This window comes from Dermochelys coriacea, chromosome 2 (genome assembly GCF_009764565.3).
Source record: "Dermochelys coriacea isolate rDerCor1 chromosome 2, rDerCor1.pri.v4, whole genome shotgun sequence".
Lineage (NCBI taxonomy): Eukaryota > Metazoa > Chordata > Testudines > Dermochelyidae > Dermochelys > Dermochelys coriacea.
Genome location: NC_050069.1, coordinates 49,935,734 through 49,947,886, shown reverse-complemented (window position 1 = coordinate 49,947,886; position 12,153 = coordinate 49,935,734). Strand labels below are relative to the sequence as shown.

The 12,153-nt window shown below is 44.3% G+C and overlaps 1 long non-coding RNA gene across 2 annotated transcripts; it reads left to right on the top strand.

Moving 5' to 3' along the window:
- Positions 1 to 3,975: 3,975 nt before the first annotated feature.
- LOC119850561 lies at positions 3,976 to 10,350 on the top strand. Of its 2 annotated transcripts, XR_005290944.2 has the most exons (4): positions 3,984 to 4,095; positions 4,372 to 4,499; positions 7,999 to 8,171; positions 9,209 to 10,348. It is a non-coding gene; the product is annotated as an uncharacterized LOC119850561 (long non-coding RNA). The 2 variants fall into 2 exon arrangements; XR_005290943.2 differs by having other exon boundaries at positions 3,976 to 4,499; positions 9,209 to 10,350.
- The last annotated feature ends 1,803 nt before the right edge of the window (positions 10,351 to 12,153 follow it).

The window sequence follows — 12,153 nt, the reverse complement described above, 5'->3', positions numbered from 1 at the left end:
AGAAATACTGAAAATCCCTCTAAGCATAAGTAAGAAGCAGATAGTGTCTGGGCACTGTGTTTTCACCATATAGCCATGAGGGCTGAAACACTGAAAATCCAGCTAAGGAAACAGATCATGTAAAGACAATGTCATTTCTCCAGGGCAGTGTAGCAGGGTACTTCTGCAAAAGCACCTAATTAGCCCCTGCTCAGCCAGCTCCAATCAAGAGAAATAGATTGGGGCTGGTATAACAGGCATGCTGACTGGCCTGGGGATTGGCTTTACCTGCGGGCCTGACAAGCCAGCAGTTATAAGGGCTGGGAGCCAGCATGAAAGGGGGCTGCCAGGAGAATGGGTAGTCTCCTAGCTATGAGCTGACTGCTTGGGAAGGAGGGAACTAATCCTGTAAGCCTTGTACATAGCTCAACATTGGTGGGTGGAGAAGTGTGTGTGTTTAACAGGAAGCCTTTCTGAGCTTTATTGGGGCAGTCAGCAGGCCCCAGGAAGAGGGGTGGGCAGAGGACCCTGTTACAGGCAGCTATTAATGGCTTTGAGGTATGGGATCTTGCTGGCCCATTCCAATAGTGTGTCCAACAGAATAACTTCCTCAGAATTCAATCCAAACTGTTACAAGTTGCCTGCTATCAGAATGCAGAGAGGAAGGAAACCAACCAACCAACAAATGCACTAGAATTCCAGAACACTGTTTTCTCGCTTGACTGTATGTGCCAAGCTATTTTCAATCTGCCTGAAAGAGTTATCAAACCATGAATACCTTGGTAATTTTGAATAAAGTGTCCTTTAAAAGGTAAATGTCAGGTTGACTGCAAAAATGAGACAGCAGCCACTAAAGGGAAAAGCCTTAGAGCATACGTTTGTGTCTCTTTCTCTGTCTATTAAAATTATAATATTCTTTTTGAAGTTTGAATAACTTGACTGTATACTCAAGGGACAGAGATGGGGGATGTAGGAAGTTTCAAGGGCAGAATTGAAATATGACTTAGCAATACATTTCTCTGTGTAACATCTTTCGATGCATGAGCAATCTCACGTTATAAGCACTACTGATATTTCCTTTTCTTTCTGATCTTTCAGACTCCAGTGTAATAGTTACTAGTGAGCTATTGTGTGGCATGGAAATACACCACGCTCTGTGCCTTGACATCAAGGGCCATTATTCAGCTTAAAATATAGTTCAATTGATCAGTGAAAATTTGCCACTTTAAGTTGCGGTCGTCTCTACTTAATCAGATCCACAAATGTCCATGAATTCATAATAAATAAATAAAATTAGCTTATAATGATCATATAATTAATATAAAAATAACTTCTTGTTCTAATGTCTATTCAGCAATTCATACTTATTCCTTACTCGGGCAAAACTGCTGTTCACTTTGTTTTGCCTCAGTGGCAACTTCATTACTGGCTAGTGCATGTAACTTAAAATAAATCCTTATGTTCAGCGAATTAATCTTTAATGCTGAATGGGAACAGTTTGCAATGCTGTAACAATGCAAAGGAGAATTCTACATTAATGACTTCATCTTTGCAAAGCACTTTGAAGATAAAAAGCATTTTACATTCAGGGCCAGATGGGAGCTAGCTTTGTTTGGGTACTAAAGCAGGGTACAAGACTCTCGCGACCCCATCCTTCCATCCCCAAGCCTATAGGGAACCAGCCACAATTGCAGTCTCCTTGCTTCCCTGAGCACATGGGCTTCTCCTGGCTAGTGCTCCATGGGATATCAGTCACCCTCAACAGGATGCGGAAGTGGTAGGGCAGGCTGTTTGTGGCGGGGATTGCAGATTGTACTTTTCCAAGGTCTACCTCTTCCCTGCCATGTTTGGCATGACAAGCATCTCAAGGGGCACAGCAGGGAGCAGCCCCGGTGGTCAGCAGAGCACAAGAACATCAATTTTGGCTGGCCCATGACAGAGGGAGTGTGCAGGAGGGATTCCCACCTTGAGTCCCTGCATAGAGACCAGCCAAAGCTTGGCCTTTTACATCGAGATTTTGATAATACTTTAAGCAATGGGAATGGGATGTCAATAATTGACACTGTTTATTTGCATTTCTCTTCCCCACCCCACCCTCATGAAAGGCTATCATCCTTAAAAAAAAAAAAGATTAAAATCGTGTAATAAATAAAAATGCTCAGAAAAAAATAATCCCCAACAACCAACCCGTATTATGTGCTGTCTTTGTTCAGTGGGTCCTGTAAGGCTAAGTGCATTATCTGGAAAATCAGCTGTGTGCACTTGTTCCTCCCTGTTCTTAACAGCTAATACCATGAAATGGAGAACAGGTTGAAGAGTATCTGCACTGAGTTTCAGGAAAGTCAATCCGTATCTCCTCTGCCATGTGTATTATGTGCTCAGAGTTCCCAACTTCTGCATGTTAGAAGCAAAATTATTTTTTAAAAAATACTTAATTTCTTGCACCTGTAGAAACCATTCACCACAATCAGGTGACTTGAATGCCAACAAATGAACTCAATCCAGAATTTAAAAGCAGTATGCCAATGTATCACAGCGGCCTTCCTCCACAAGGAAGGTAGAACCTGTTGCTCTTGCATCTTCCTTAATGTACCACACAGCAGAATGTGTTCTGTGATCTTCAGTATCAGGCTCCAATCAGAATTTCCAGAGCTCCAATAAGTAGTTATTATTAATTATTATGGTATCATCTGGAGTCCCCAATTAAGATTTGGACTCTACTGTGCTAGGCATTGCTCAAACAGAGTGAGAGGCAGCCTCTGCCCTGCAGAGTTCAGAATCTAAATAGACAAGACAGACCCAGGGTCAGATAGAAGATGGAGGCACAGAGAGGAGAAGTGACTTGACAAGGTCACTGCCGAATTTGGCCCTCACTACATGTGTACAACCCTGCCTAGTTGAAAGACCTCCTCTATCCCCATATTACGCTTCTACAGATGAGATGAAATGGGGCACTCGGAGCCCCCTCAGTTTAAAAGACATAGCAAGACATTCTCCATGAGAGGCCTTTACCTTTGGAACTCATGATAAAAAACACCTCAAATCTGGTGTGTTTTAGAGTACTTTGTAAAGCCCATTTCTTTGCTTAATCTGCAGCAAGGGAGATTTAGGTTAGCTATTAGGAAAAACTCCCTAACTATAAGGGTAGTTCAGCACTGGACTAGGCTTCCAAGGGAGGTTGTGGAATCCCGTCACTGGAAGTTTTTAAGAATAGATTGGGCAAATACCTGAGAGGGATAGTCAAGGCTTGCTATGATTTTCACAGGCTTCTGAAAAGGTTAGGAAGCACAGCGCAATTTGGGTTCCTAGGGTAGATGGGGTATTTTTGACTGCATGGGTGGCTGAGCTTCACTTACAAGGGTGAGGAGAGGCTGTTGAATTTGTGACTATTTCTACAGGTGATATTTATATGCAATGGATTGTTAATTCTTGTCATAACTGCACAAATCATTGGCTAGACTTTATTTGATTTGTATGTTCAAATAGAACTAAAGTAACTATTTGGCCCTGGCTGTAGAAGGTTTTAGTGATTAACTGTTTGGGGTGGTTATTCTTTATGATTATCTGAACTCACTGCACAGTGGATACTAGTATAAAATACATGAAACTACATCCAAATAAGAGATAAGTGTTATTCAAAGTGTAATAACTGCATTTACTGTTATCAGTGAACAGTGAACGTTACAACTGAATGAGAAACCTATTGTCAAGTTTCTAATGCACAGCAAGGGGCACAATGTTCTGTTAAGCACAGTATCACCTAACTACAGCATGTGATAAAACTTATAATGTTATTGTTGAAACAACTATGTCACACTATTTCCAAGTATGCTGGAGTGTCCACCCAACAAGGTCTGAACAGGTAAAATAGGCCAATTAACCTATAGGCTGCACCTGGAGGGGAGCCAAGGACTGATCAGGACTAATGGCTGATGAAGCCCAGATGTGGGAGGAGATGGGGTAGGCCTATAAAGAGAGGAAGATGGTGGTAAAAGAGGGCTGTAGGGAGCAGCTCTATGGTCACTTCCTAGAGATGAGTAGAGTCAGCTATGTACAAGGAAGAGGTCTAGGGGGGGACAATTGCCCAAGGGATCCTGCTTTGGACTATAGACTTTGGTAAGACTCCAAAAAGGGGAGAAGTAGCTACAGGGAGCAGAGGATACCCCAGTAGTAACCAAGGATAAGGGGCAGACGATAGGGACGAAAGGTTGAAAGAGCCCAATATTGGAGCTTGAGCAGACTATGGTTGCTGGGGATAGGGTTCCTGTGCTGGAACCTGGAGTAGTGGGCAGGCCCGAGTTCTCCTACTGGGGAAATAGTACAGCCTGGGCAGTGGATCAGAAGGCAACCTGAGAGAGTTTGTTCAGAGGGACTTGGACTTTGTTACTGCAGAAGGGGAGGATTATAGTGACCTGGCTGGAGGGCCAACCCAGGAAGAGGGTGCAATGGAGTCCTGAGAAAGAGAGGGACCACAGGGTGGACAACCAAAGGTGCCAGACCGGTCAAGAGCTAATCCCCAGGTAAGCCACAAAAAGGTGCCCCAGTGGTGAATAGTGACCTCTGTGACACCCAGGCTTCTCAGATTTTTGCACAGCTTAAAACTCTTCATCTTAGTTATCAGAAATACATTGGTCTAGTCCAGGTGTCAGTAACTTTTGAGAAGTGGCTCGCCAAGTCTTCATTAATTTAAGGTTTTACATGCCAGTAATAAATTTTACATTTACGGGGCCCCCCAACAGAACCCCAGACTGGCAGCGGGCCAGCAGCCAGGACCCCGGCTGGCTGGGGGCTGGAACCCCAGACCAGCAGCGAGGTGAGCAGGGCCAGTGGCTGGTATCCTAGGCAGACAGCAGGCTGAGCGGGGCCGGCAGCCGAGACCCTAGCTGGCAAGGGACCAGCAGCTGGAACTCCAGACCGTCAGGAGGCTGAGTGGGGCCGGTGGACAGAACCCCGGGCCGGTGGCAGGCTGAGCGGTTCAGCCTGCTGCCGGTCTGGGGTTCTGCCTGCCAGCCAAGGGCCCAGCCGCTGGCCCCGCTCAGCCTGCTGACGACTGGGGGTTCCATTCACCCAGGCTGGCAGCAGGCTGAGTGGGGGCAGTGTCCGGGACCCCGGCTGGCAGCAGCGTGCCAGTAAAAATCAGCTCATATACTGCCTTTGGCGTGCGTGCTGCAGGTTACCGACCCCTGGACTAGTCAATGAAGTGAAGACAAAAGGTGACATTAGCAGTGACGTTTTCTTTTTTCTCAACAAAAACAAGGCAAATGAAAGCCAGTGGCCTGATATTAATAGCTGTAATAGTTTCTAGTGCTAACAATTTATAAAACATTACTGATGTGCATGGCACTCTACCCTGTGCCAAACACAAAAGGAACGTTACACAGAAGAACTTACAATCTAAAGGAGCCAGGGGTTCAGTACAGTCTAAGCAATACAGAACAAAAAGAGTGGGGGAGGAGTCCTCATGGATGCAATGATAGGGTTTTACAAAATGATAGGGTGTGAGAAGGAGTATCACACTTACTGTATTGATATCTACAGATTATTCTATGTTTTCCTTGCATCTAGAGTTGATGGGCTAAGCTCTCTCTTTTAGAGGCACGCAGTCCACCATCCAGAGTCAAATGGGTATTCTTACACAGGTGTCCTACCACTGATACTCAGAAATAGAATATCTTCTGATTCTAAATGTGCCTGAAGCAAGCCAAAGACACAAACCATATATGGTAAAAATGCAGCTCTTTGCACTTGTTGGGAAATTAACAATTCAGTTCAATCATCCCTAGTATTTTTAGCATACTAAGTTCCATAACTAAAGTTTGTTATTGTTTACCTAGATTTGAAAGGAACATTCAATAATATTTAACTTTGCTCTGTGTAAATAGTGAATTTTCTTTAGGGGAAAAATGTATGATGATTTGTAAGTCACTCCAGTCTAGAGTACAGTTCCATTATTTTTACTGTGAGAGAAGTATGTTAACTAATGGAAATAGTGAAATTTTTGAATTCTTAAGGAAACCCTAGAGATGGATTCCAGGGGCGATACTGAAAACCTAAAGTTCAAAGGGAAATCAGACACTGGGTTTAGGTTTTAGCCCACTTGCAAAAATCAGATCCAGGTTTAGATACTAGGATCTTTGAAATCAGAGGTTTAGTTCAGACCCATCTCCAGAAAAAACACATCAATAAACAATCTCTATTTCCTCAAGTGAATGTTTATGGAGTAAAAACTGATAGTTTTGCCCTCCTGTGTTTGTGATCCATCCTTAGCTACAAGATCATAGCTGTGGTAGCGGGTTCTATATCCGTACAGGCAGTGGAAGGAATTAAAAAGTTGGTGGCATCTTCTTGGATAATGTTAATCATTAGAAACACTAACTAGAGTGGAGAATATTCTTTTTTTAAAAAATGTCATTGTTTTTGTGATTCTTCAGTTGCTATGCAGCTTAAGCTGTTGTTGCAAGTGCTCTAAAGCTGAATATATGAAGTAAATACTGTAAATTGAATTCCATGCCCTGCACTATTTAGCACACATGCATGTACATGCCTCTTTTATCCCAACATTAGACAGTATATAATAATGTTCTGCAAAATCCTGCATGTTTCTGACTCACACCAGTAGCAGTTTACTGCTGTATCACACTTTTGCTTAATTAATGGCAAGATGCCCACATTCAAGGTTTGCAAAACGCAAGCAGCTGTGACACAGGATTCCTTTAATGACGGGTTTCAGAGTAGCAGCAGTTAGTCTGTATCTGCAAAAAGAACAGGACTACTTGTGGCACCTTAGAGACTAACTTATTTGAGCATAAGCTTTCGTGGACTACAGCCCACTTCATCGGATGCATAGAATGGAACATATAGTAAGAAAATATTTATACACAGAACATGAAAAAGTGGAAATATCCATACCAACTGTAAGAGGCTAATTAAGAAGACCTATTATCAGAAGGGGAAACAAACTTTAAGTGATCATCAAGATGGCCCATTTCTGACAGTTGACACAAAGGTGTGAGGATACTTAACATGGGGAAATAGAGTCAATTAGTATAATGACCGAGCCATTCCCAGTCTCTGTTCAAACCTAAGTTAATGGTATCTAGTTTGCATATTAATTCAAGTTCAGCAGCTTCTCACTGGAGTCTGTTTTTGAAGCTTTTCTGTTGCAAAATTGCCACCTTTAAGTCTGCCACCAAGTGATGAGAGGTTGAAGTGTTCTCCTACTGGTTTTTGAATGTTATGATTCTTGATATCAGATTTGTCTGTCTATTCTTTTGCATAGAGATTGTCCGGTTTGGCCAATGTACATGGCATAGGGGCATTGCTAGCACATGATGGCATATATCATATTGGTAGATGTGCAGGTGAACAAGCCCCTAATGGCATGGCTGATGTGATTAGGTCCTATGATAGTGTCACTTGAATAGATATCAAGTATCAGAGGGGTAGCCATATTAATCTGGATCTGTAAAAGCAGCAGAGTCCTGTGGCACCTTATAGACTAATAGACATATTGGAGCATAAGCTTTTGTGGGTGAAGTGGGTATTCACCCACAAAAGCTTATGCTCTAATACGTCTGTTAGTCTATAAGGTGCCACCGGATTATTTGCTGCTTGAATAGATATATGGACAGAGTTGGTATTGGGCTTTGTTGCAAGGATAGGTTAGGTTCCTGGGTTAGTGATTCCTTTAAGTTTCAGCTCAAATCTACACACATAGGAGAATAGGGATAGCATTAAAAAATAAAGAGGAATCTGCTCATTCTAAAGCTTCTCTCCATAGATAAAGACATTGTATATGAATATGTTCAGATTAAGTCTGATTTATGGAAATTGTGAGAGAAAGGGGCAGCATGGGAAACAACAGTATATTATCCATTCCGCTTCATCAATTACACAGACCACCCACTGTTCAATTATGTGGTTTCTTACTGCTTTTGATAAGTGCAGTTAGATTTTTAAAGCCTTGTAGTTATCTTTAAGTAAAATTAACAACAAAAAATCCTCATCCTTACCCTTTAGCAGAGGTCTTCCATTTGCAAGAGGAATAAGAAAACAGCATTTGGCTTGGAAAAAAGATGCCCTTTGACTCCACTCCTTTTCTTCTGCTTTCAAGAAGTTAAGCTGTTATGTGACACACATGCTGCTTGGGATGCTTGATGTAGTAACCACCTCCATGCTGCACACAAAATAAGGTACATTGTTAACAGCATTATGGTAGTATCCACAATGTGTTAAGTAGCTCTGTAAGGAACTCAGCTGGGGCTCGTCCCTCGGTGGGGTGATGGGGCACAACACCTCCTCACTACACTCTCTGCTGGGTTGGGGAATACCCAGTCTATGGCCCAGACCTTCAGGCTGGGTCTCACAAGCAAGTCAATATAAGCCCAGGTCCTGGGGCAGGGCAGGGCAGCAAACAAACAGTCAGGGGCTAAGGCCTTCAGGCAGGGGCTAAGCAAGATAGTTCAACGTAAGCCCAGGTTCCTAGCCGGGGGAGGGGAAGACTGCCACCCGTGAGGTGGGTGGCAGGGGGGATGCAGGCCCGCCCGCCCACTCTACTGCGTCCCAGCTCGGGGCCCTAGCAGCAGCCGAAGACCCACGGCTGTGTCAGTGGGGATCCTGGCCGCAACACACTAACATTGGCTCTGGCAGTGCTGCAGCCAGACTGGGGTTGGCTGCCCCTGGGCTACTTCCGGACTCCCCCTTCTAGGGTACCTTGGTCAGGGTGGTGTCCTCGGAGGATTCCAGCACCATGGGCTCCTCTGGATCGCCGGCGAGGTGTAGACTGGGCTGCTCCTCTGGGTAGCTGGCGAGGGGTAGGCTTGGCTGCTCCTCTGGGCGTCGGTCAGCGTCAGTCATTGGCCAGTCCTCGGGTTGGCCGCAGCTTGCCAGGGTCTCCCAAGCCGGAGCCAGGCCACAAGCGTCTGGCCTCTCTGGCTGCTGTCCCCAAACTGAGCTCTGGGGTTGGGCTTTTCTACTTCCTGTCCTGCACCTTGACCTCTGGGGGGTTGGTGCAGGATCCACTGGCTCTGCCCACTTTGGTATCTGGGGAGATTCTTCCCTTGGCAGGTGGTGGGGCATCACACTGCCTGACTACAAGCCCCTATCTGGAAGTGTTACAATTGACAGTTTCCGGCTGATGTTGACATCTGATCCATGCTCAAAGCAGTGTGGACTGCCATTAGAGACAACAGAGATGCATGGGTGCCAGGTTCTACCCACATATATTCAGTTGCAGGATTGGGATCTAAGAATGGAGTTGAAATAAAGAACCGTCAGTATCATGTGGGTATCAGGAAGTCTGCACAACTGCTCCACTCCTCTTCTCTGTAGAAGCATCAAATGCATATTTATGAAACAAGCCATATGTTTATTTGAGGAAAGACCTTAAGGATGGGACTTTGAAAAGTGCTCATCATTGACCCGATTCTGCTCCCACTGAAGTCAACGGTGAAACTTACATTGAGGACAATGGAATTACAGCTAAGCCAGAGCTGACCATTTTTGAAAATTCCATCCTAAAACAAATCTAGCAGATTGTTTTATTAATCTATGTTTAAATATAAAAATTAAAACAATGAGATTGAATAATGCTGTTGCAAGATTTACTGTACAGAGGTCAGTGGCCTGTAACCTCCAGAGGGAGTATATGTAACACTTACAATAACCTTCTGGCCTTTCCGTAGCTGGATTCTGTAATTAAAGAGAAATAACATTTACACTTCAAGTTTTCCTTCAGATCAGTGAGAATGTCAGTCTATCCCAGTGTTCCCCTACAGTAATTTGGTCGACATAATTTTATCACTCTAAGGCCAGATAATATCCTAGAGCTACAAACAGAGTTTTATTTGTAGGTCTGTTAGATAAGAGCCTTGTCCTTACTGATTTATCTCATATAATATACCCCATAATGCAATTGTACAGAATTTATGTTAATTCTGGCCCCACGGGATCTATGGTGGTACTGTTCCAAAACAAAATTAGAGCAGAATCACATACTGGAGCCATGTGACTTGCTAACAGGTGAACAAAACTCTGTAACCAACTTGGCATTGGTGAGCACAGGAACGTAGCCCCCGCTCCCACAACAAATCATGAATCACCAGGATGACTGTAATGGCTTGTCATTGTTATTTTCAGCTGGCAGGACTGTACAGCCCAAACGTCCCAATGCGTGACAGTGGACTATAAAAGTCTTGGATAGTGGGCATGGTGAATCAAATAAGTATCTGAGACTCAACAAATACCACATAGCTCTCATTTATCATATAGGCAAAAAACAACAACAGCACAGCCAAGAAGCCAGCAATTTATGTTAATTTTATACCAAGCTACTGGCTGTAGTACCTATGTACAGGCTTGATCCTACCCTCCTCATCTTCTGCTACCATGTCTCTGCACACAGAGCTACAGGCAGTGGAAATCTGGTTCTTGAAAATCTGAGTACAGTGGTGCAAAGCACTCACAGTGTTCCCTCTAGTTTTCTAATTAAATGCACGGAACATTTTTTTTATGTGCACCAATATGGAGGTGATGTATGACACAACACCTCCATATTGGTGCACTTAACAAATTCATGTGGTGGGGAATGGACCGAGGGGTTCAGAGTGTGGGAGGGGGCTCAGGACTGGGGCAGAGGGTTGGGGTGCAGGGGTGTGAGGGCTCTGGCTTGGGGTGCAGGCTCTGGGGTGGGCTGCGGATGAGGGGTTTGGAATGTAGGCTGCCCCGGGGCTACGTCAAGGAGAGAGGACTCCCCCCAGCTCTCTCCCTGCAACAGCACCTGGGCTGGTGGGGAGAGGCACCTCTCCCTGCCGCAGCAGCTCCAGGGCTGGGGCTGTGAGATAAGTACCCCTGCCCCAAGCCGCGGCAGGTTCGGGCCGGGGCTGGGTTCAGGCAGGGGCAACCCCCTTCTTCCTCCACTGGGGAGACCCAGCACTGATCAGTGTGTAGCACCAAAACTGGGCAGCCCTGGCCAGGGAAGCAGCATTCCTGGAAGTGCTGATGTAGGGCCGGAGCTGATGCCCACTGAAATGAATGGAAAGTCCCCCATGGATTTCAATCATCTTTGCATTGCTAGGTAACCTCTAATGGAGCCCAAGTCACAGTTAAAGTTGCCTTCCAATGACAGAACCACTGCCTACCCTCTCTTATGGGAGAACGCTCTGGGACCCAAGCAACACATCCCCCTGCATGAGCAGAAGTGAAGAGCCCCAAAACTCTTATCAGATATAATCTGTACTTCTGCATCAGATGTATCAATTATTATTATTTAAAATTTATATTGTGATATCACCTAGACAACTTAACTGGGTTGGGTCCCATTGTGCGAGCCAGTATACAAACCCGTTGGAGAAAATCCTAGAATTCTGTATTTTTAAAAGCCTCTATCCCATCCAATGGGCAAGATAGAAAGTCAGATCAATCCCAAATAACCGGGACTACAAACAGGTCAACATGTAATTTAAAATGGCATGTTCTCTCTTGCTCCCTTTCAACAGCTAATAACACAATTTCAGCTTGGCAGAAGCACCTATGTAGTTAAAACAGCCAAATCATGCCCTTGCCTGCCAAAATGAGCATTTCAGTCTTTAATGACCTTTGGCCTTGTTTTAAAGTGATGGTTAAAACGGACGGAGTCAGCTTTCTAACTATACATGGCTGTGCTACAGATCTTTTGTGAGGGTAGGGAAAAGGTAATGAGAGTTTTAAGGGCCTTGCTTGGGACTAGAGAAATCAATTTTAAAAAGAGAAAATTTTCAAAGCTCTTTCAGTTGCACAAGACTTGAAATGGACTCACTTCTGCTTTTCATGAAAACACTGGTGGAGTGGTTATAGAAATTTTGCCTTCTAAGTTTTTGCCATTTGGATTTAGTGGATATTTGGGGCCCTGTTTCACAAGTCACAATTGTTATGCTCCAACTGCAGATTCAGTATCTTACACCTATGTATCATAAACATTCTTTATGGGGATATATTGAATCTTCACATATCCCCAAAAGCACAGAAATGGAGACCTCTCTTGAGAATCTCCTTTCCTCCATGTCATGCCCCAGGAGAAGGGGACCAGAGTCTCAGATGGCAAGTTAGTCCACAGAATCTGCCTTTTTAACACATACAAATATCACAGTCCCTGTAAATGCGGAGCGATGGATACATGTGAGCTGCTCTAACACATGC